The sequence below is a fragment of the Canis lupus genome, chromosome 16 (assembly GCF_048164855.1).
Source record: "Canis lupus baileyi chromosome 16, mCanLup2.hap1, whole genome shotgun sequence".
NCBI classification, from domain to species: domain Eukaryota; kingdom Metazoa; phylum Chordata; class Mammalia; order Carnivora; family Canidae; genus Canis; species Canis lupus.
The window spans coordinates 45649153-45656187 of record NC_132853.1 but is presented as its reverse complement, the minus strand read 5'-3'; the positions used below and the strand labels follow the sequence as shown (position 1 = coordinate 45656187).

The 7035-nt window shown below is 58.0% G+C and overlaps 1 protein-coding gene across 8 annotated transcripts in view; it reads left to right on the top strand.

Moving 5' to 3' along the window:
- The first annotated feature begins 390 nt into the window (after window positions 1-390).
- The window catches only part of ARSG (arylsulfatase G), a 109083-nt gene continuing 102438 nt past the window's right edge, over window positions 391-7035 (top strand). For all 8 annotated transcript variants that reach the window (XR_012009136.1, XR_012009138.1, XR_012009137.1 and 5 more), the window contains exon 1: window positions 391-477. The gene's annotated coding sequence lies outside the window, so the exon portion shown is untranslated. The remainder of the gene's footprint in view (window positions 478-7035) is intronic.

The following is a 7035-nucleotide window of genomic DNA, read 5'->3' as shown; positions in this document are numbered from 1 at the left end:
AACTTGTAGGTACTACAGGTAAATCTTGTTCTGAGAAACGGGTTTTCACTCAGGGGCAAACGGAAACCCACGCAGGGTTTGCTCTGCAAATGCTGCACCAACAAGGTATTTACGACGGAGGAGAACTGGTAGGTCTCCGCGCGGTCTGAACACCTTCTAGAAATAAGTGGATTTGAAATGCTGTTCGCCTTGGCGCCTGCGGAATTAGTAGTCTCCTTCCCGGTCAGGGCAAGGATCCGGGGTCAACGATTAGTCCGCAAGCCGCGTAACGTGGGCTGGTCCGGCTCGCCCTCCGGATGCCCCCTCCCCGCCAGCGCGTGCCCGGCCCGCGCCCCGCCCCCGCCCCGCCCCCGCCGCTCGCCCGCGCCGCGCGTCCCCGGCCCGCGTCCCCGGCCCGCGCCCCCGGCCCGCCGCGCAGCCTTCCCGGCCAGGGGCGCAGGAGCCGCGAGGAGCCCGGCGGCGCGGCGCGGCGGAGCCGTGAGTGCGAGCGACCGGGCGGGGGGCGCGTGTGCGCGGCGCGGGCCCGCCGCGGAGCCCATTCCGCGGCCCCGGGGCCCCAGTAGAGCCGCTGGGAGCTAGAGCCGCCGGGAGCCAGAGCCGCCCCGAGCTAGAGCCGCCGGGAGCCAGAGCCGCCCCGAGCTAAAGCGGCCCCGACCTAGAGCCGCCCCGCGCTAGAGCCGCCCCGAGCTAGAGCTGCTTCGAGCTAGAGCGGCCCCGAGCTAGAGCCGCCCCGAGCTAGAGCCGCCCCGAGCTAGAGCCGCCGGGGGCTAGAGCCGCCCTGACCAAAAGCCGCCCCGAGCTAGAGCCGCCGGGAGCTAGAGCGGCCCCGACCAAGAGCCGCCCCGAGCTAGAGCCGCCCCGAGCTAGAGCGGCCCTGAGCTAGACCCGCCAGGAGCTAGAGTCGCCCCGAGTTAGAGCCGCCCCAAGCTAGAGCCACCCCAAGCTAGAGCCACCCCAGCTAGAGCCGCTCCGAGCTAGAGCCGCCCCGAGCTAGAGACGCCCCGAGCTAGAGCGGCCAGGAGCTAGAGGAGCCCCGACCAAGAGCCGCCCCGAGCTAGAGCCGCCGGGAGCCAGAGCCGCCCCGAGCTAGAGAGGCCCCGACCAAGAGCCGCCCCGAGCTAGAGCTGCCCTGAGCTAGAGCCGCCGGGAGCCAGAGCCGCCCCGAGCTAGAGAGGCCCCGACCAAGAGCCGCCCCGAGCTAGAGCCGCCCCGAGCTAGAGCTGCCCTGAGCTAGAGCGGCCCTGAGCTAGAGCGGCCCTGAGCTAGAGCCGCCGGGAGCCAGAGCCGCCCCGAGCTAAAGCGGCCCCGACCTAGAGCCGCCCCGCGCTAGAGCCGCCCCGAGCTAGAGCTGCTTCGAGCTAGAGCGGCCCCGAGCTAGAGCCGCCCCGAGCTAGAGCCGCCCCGAGCTAGAGCCGCCGGGGGCTAGAGCCGCCCTGACCAAAAGCCGCCCCGAGCTAGAGCCGCCGGGAGCTAGAGCGGCCCCGACCAAGAGCCGCCCCGAGCTAGAGCCGCCCCGAGCTAGAGCGGCCCTGAGCTAGACCCGCCAGGAGCTAGAGTCGCCCCGAGTTAGAGCCGCCCCAAGCTAGAGCCACCCCAAGCTAGAGCCACCCCAGCTAGAGCCGCTCCGAGCTAGAGCCGCCCCGAGCTAGAGACGCCCCGAGCTAGAGCGGCCAGGAGCTAGCGGAGCCCCGACCAAGAGCCGCCCCAAGCTAGAGCCGCCGGGAGCCAGAGCCGCCCCGAGCTAGAGAGGCCCCGACCAAGAGCCGCCCCGAGCTAGAGCTGCCCTGAGCTAGAGCCGCCGGGAGCCAGAGCCGCCCCGAGCTAGAGAGGCCCCGACCAAGAGCCGCCCCGAGCTAGAGCCGCCCCGAGCTAGAGCTGCCCTGAGCTAGAGCGGCCCTGAGCTAGAGCGGCCCTGAGCTAGAGCCGCCGGGAGCCAGAGCCGCCCCGAGCTAAAGCGGCCCCGACCTAGAGCCGCCCCGCGCTAGAGCCGCCCCGAGCTAGAGCTGCTTCGAGCTAGAGCGGCCCCGAGCTAGAGCCGCCCCGAGCTAGAGCCGCCCCGAGCTAGAGCCGCCGGGGGCTAGAGCCGCCCTGACCAAAAGCCGCCCCGAGCTAGAGCCGCCGGGAGCTAGAGCGGCCCCGACCAAGAGCCGCCCCGAGCTAGAGCCGCCCCGAGCTAGAGCGGCCCTGAGCTAGACCCGCCAGGAGCTAGAGTCGCCCCGAGTTAGAGCCGCCCCAAGCTAGAGCCACCCCAAGCTAGAGCCACCCCAGCTAGAGCCGCTCCGAGCTAGAGCCGCCCCGAGCTAGAGACGCCCCGAGCTAGAGCGGCCAGGAGCTAGAGGGGCCCCGACCAAGAGCCGCCCCGAGCTAGAGCCGCCGGGAGCCAGAGCCGCCCCGAGCTAGAGAGGCCCCGACCAAGAGCCGCCCCGAGCTAGAGCCGCCCCGAGCTAGAGCTGCCCTGAGCTAGAGCCGCCGGGAGCCAGAGCCGCCCCGAGCTAGAGAGGCCCCGACCAAGAGCCGCCCCGAGCTAGAGCCGCCCCGAGCTAGAGCTGCCCTGAGCTAGAGCGGCCCTGAGCTAGAGCGGCCCTGAGCTAGAGCCGCCGGGAGCCAGAGCCGCCCCGAGCTAGAGAGGCCCCGACCAAGAGCCGCCTCGAGCTAGAGCGCCCCGAGCTAGAGCCGCCAGGAGCTAGAGTTGTCCCGAGTTAGAGCCGCCCCAAGCTAGAGCCACCCCAGCTAGAGCCGCTCCGAGCTAGAGCCGCCCCGAGCTAGAGCCGCCCCGAGCTAGAGCGGCCAGGAGCTAGAGGGGCCCCGACCAAGAGCCGCCCCGAGCTAGAGCCGCCCGGAGCTAGAGCAGCCCCGAGCTAGAGCCGTCCTGAGCTAGAGCCGTCCTGAGCTTGAGCCGCCCGGAGCTAGAGCCGCCCCGAGCTAGAGCCCCTCGGTGCACGACAGAGAGCGCGCGGGCCGAGGTGGGAGCCTCGGGGTGCAGGCGCCACGTGGGGGCACGCGAGGGCAGGCGTAGCCGCACGTTTTCCGGAGCCTTTCCGTTTCAGCCCGTAGTGCACCTGCGCTTGGAGACCGCCGTGCCCCCGACGCAGGGCGGGCGACCCCCCGAAGTACGCGGAGGCCCGAGGCCGCGCCGCGGGGTCTCGCCGGGGGCTCGCCGGCTGCTCGCTCGCTGCGCACCTGCTGCTGCTCCGCGCGGGAGGACGTACCCGTGAGGCCGCATCACGGGCGTGACCGGGCCGCGCCCTCCGTAGGGAAAGGTTTTGCGGGGCGTCGGCAGTCCCGAGGGTGCTGCTCGCCCGCCGCGAGGACGTGGCCGCTCGCTCCGAGCTCCAGGGCCTCCGTACGGCCTGGCCCTTGGATCTCGCGGTTACGTCCTGCGGCCCTGGACGGCTTTTTACCGTCTCCCGTTGCCAAGGGCCTGGGCTGTCCCCTAACGGCGTCTTCATCCTTGGAATGCAGAATTTTGTAAGGTGCTGATAATGAGGATGTCGCTCAGGTCATTTCACGCGTGAAGACACAGGCCCGCAGTAGCCAGGGGAGCTTGTGCGCCGCAGTGGCAAAGAGAGACCCGGCCCCCCGCCCCCCACCCGTCCCCAATGACGAATTCGGCTTCGCTGCCCTGTGCTGCATGACCTCACGAGACGTAAAATACCACAGGCCAGAGACCTGATCTTTTTCCCCCAGATTGTTTATAGAAGAGGTTATAAGATTAAACTTTCTTTCAGCCTCTTTTCTGCTCAAGTGGGGCCATCTGGCGTGGCTCAAAGTCAGAGAAATCAGTCCATGCACTCTGCCTTAGCACCAGAAAAGAGATTTAAGATCCAGAAAAGCACTTGCTACCCATGGAGGCATAAAAAAAAAAAAAAAAAAAAAAGCATCATTATAAAAACATCTACTGGAAAATAGGTTAAGTTAAAACAAAATCTGCTCCCGCAATATGTTTAAACTGAGCCCTCCATCTGCATCCCTACCCTCGGGGTAATTTCTTCCCACTGTTTGTTGAGTCTGGATGGATCTATGTTTTCCTGCTGACAGCCGATTGGCTCGTCCAGCCCTCCTGCCGGGCACTAGGAGACCCATTCTCAGCTGTGGGGCCAGTAGGTGGGATCGCAGTGCTTTCAGTGTCTGAGGGCCACCCAGCTGCTTTGTAGCAGCACCAGACTGTCTTGAGCTGTAATTGTAAATAGATACCATTTGTTTTTCCTCTTGAAAAAGCCAGCCATTCATTCAACAATATTTTGGGAGCATCCCCTACTATGTGCACTACTATCTGCACTATGTGCACAGGCCCTGCTCAGAGCCTCAGGAACGTAGCCATGAACCAAAACGACTACCTTAATGGGCTAGTGCAAGAGACCTAATTAATGTGGGAAAACAAATTACTCCTATAACTTTTTTTTCAGAGTCAAGTGTAGACACGAGGACTGTTTTGGATAGGAGAGGCACGGAAGCCTCCTTTGGAATCTTTGGAGGAGACTAGAATAAAGGGTCACATCATGTACACGTCAAAGGGAAGGGTGGACCAGGGAAAGGGAAATAGAAATGCTAAGGCTGAAGGCTTTTTCAGGGCCCAGTGAGGAGGCCAGAGCAGCCGGGGTGGGGGTGGGGGGGGGGAAGCAAAGAAGTAAGAGCTGGCAGTTTAGGAAGAACCCATTGTTAGGGACTTTAGGTTTTATTATTTATTCAAAAATTTTTTTTTATTTGACAGAGAGAAGGAGAGAGAGCACAAGCAGTGGGGAGAGGGAAAAGCAGACTCCCTGCTGAGGAGGGCGCCCCATGCAGGGCTCAATCCTGGGACCCTGAGATCATGACCTGAGCCCAAGGCAGACGCCCAACAGACTGAGCCACCCAGGGGCCCCAGGGATTTTAGGTTTTAAATGTGATGGTGACTGATTTGTGCCCTAAAAGGATTATTGTAAGGCTTCTATATGAAAAATTAAAGCAGGGAAATTAAAGCAACGGTGGAATTGGGCAAACCAACTAGGAGATTATTGCAATAATCCAGCTAAGATGATATGGGCTTGGATCAGAGGTACCCGTAGAATTGGCAAAGGCAGGTTCTGGATATATTTAGAAAATAAAGCCAATAGGATTTATGGAGGAGCAGGTTTGGGGAGGAGGGTCAAGAGTTCTGCTGAGGACATGCGATATTGGAAATGCCTGGTTGGCACCAGGTGCTGTCACACGGGCGTAAGTCTGGAGCTCAGCTGCAAAGTCAGGTCTTACAACAGGAGTTGTCAGTGTAGAGAAGGTACTTAGAGTTTTGGCTGAATTCTAGGGCAGTAGGTTGCTAGGAGAGTTGGCGTGCTTCTCTTTTCTTGGGTTGCTGGAAAGGTATATAAATAATACAAATACATGGCCACCCATGTGTGTTTTCTCTCCATAATATTTGCTGAGCTGTGTTTTAAGAGCCGTTATAGATAAAATGTCCTGGAATAGCACTTTTGCTGTCCGGTTTTCCCTCTAGAAAATCCGTAGTCACTGAAGTAATGTTGATTTGGATGTGAGAGTTTTTCTTCCCTGAAAAGCGAAGTAAGTAGCAGGTTCTTGAACTTGTCCTTTTTCTTCTGCTGCCGCCCTCAGGGAGTCCTTACAGGCCTGGAACACCAGGGGGCGCTAGTCTCCTTGCTTATCCAGCGGCTGGCCCACCTGTTGGCGATTGCCGCCCTCCTTTGATTAACATCTGTATCAAAGAAAAATCTGAAAACAAGTACAGTTTCTCTTTTTTTCAGTGCTACGCGTACCTATAGGATTGACCTTTTAGCACAAAACACGCCCGAATTGTCTTTAAATTGGTCGTTTCCAGTAAAGCTCATAACCATATATAATTTTAAAGGCAACAGTATCTGAACTGCCAGCGAGCCTGATACTTGGGAGCTTTTTAAAATAAGCATTGGTGTTTCTTTCTTTCTTCCCTTTTTTAAAAAATATTTTATTTATTTATTCATGAGAGAGAGAGAGAGGCGGAGACATAGGCAGAGGGAGAAGCTGGCTCCCCATAGGGAGCCCGATGTGGGACTCAATCCCAGGACCCCAGGATCACACTCTGAGCTGAAGGCAGACGCTCAACCACTGAGAATATTTTTGAGAAAGAGTACGAAAATCTAAATGCAATAAATACCTCTAGTTGACTTGAATGGGTAAGTGGGCCATGGGAACCCTGACATAAGATCTATTTTCTATTTTATCACCAGGTATTAAGCTGCAGGAAAGGCAAAGCCATGTACAAAAGCTACATTATGCATTATGGGAGGACAAAACCAGTAACTTTGTTAAAAGGCTTGGAAACATTATATCCATCAAGGGTGCATTTGTCTTAAAAAGAGCACATGATCATAACTCAGTTTTGCCACTGGAATAATTTTACTTTTGGGGAGGGAAGTAGTGTTCATTTAGATGAAACATTATTAAGTCAGCAAGGTTAAACCAGAATCTCTTTAATCCCAGGAAATGAAAACTTGTAATTAACGTGCCATCAGCTGTTTGATCTTTCCTGTCTTTGGCACCTCTGATCTAAAAGCCACTTTGACCACAGGGATCCCTTCCTATATTGGGCAGGACGTTCCTTTTCAGAGGGGTGCCACCAGTGGCACTGACCTTTCCAGGGTCACCGAGGCACGGAGCAGGGCTCAGAAACCACAGTCCGCAGGCCAAATCCAGCCCACTGCCTGTTTTTCTTTCCTTTCTTTCCATAAACTAATAGGGGCTTTTGACACTTTAATGTGGTTGGGGAAAAAAAACCCCACCAAAATAATATTCCATGATGAAATTAAAATTTCAGTATCCATCAATAAATTTTTACTGAAGCAACCATGCTCATTAATATACATATTCTCTTTGGCTGCTTTCATACTACTGCTGTGGGGCTGAGTAGTTGTGGCAAAACCCACATGGCCCAGAGGGCCATAAATATTTACAGTCTGGACCTTTGCAGAAAAAGTTTGCTGACCCTTGCCATGGAGAGTATGCTATTTACTTAGAGGTCAGAATAGCTTTTAGTCTATAACTGGATATAGATAGTCTCAACGATGT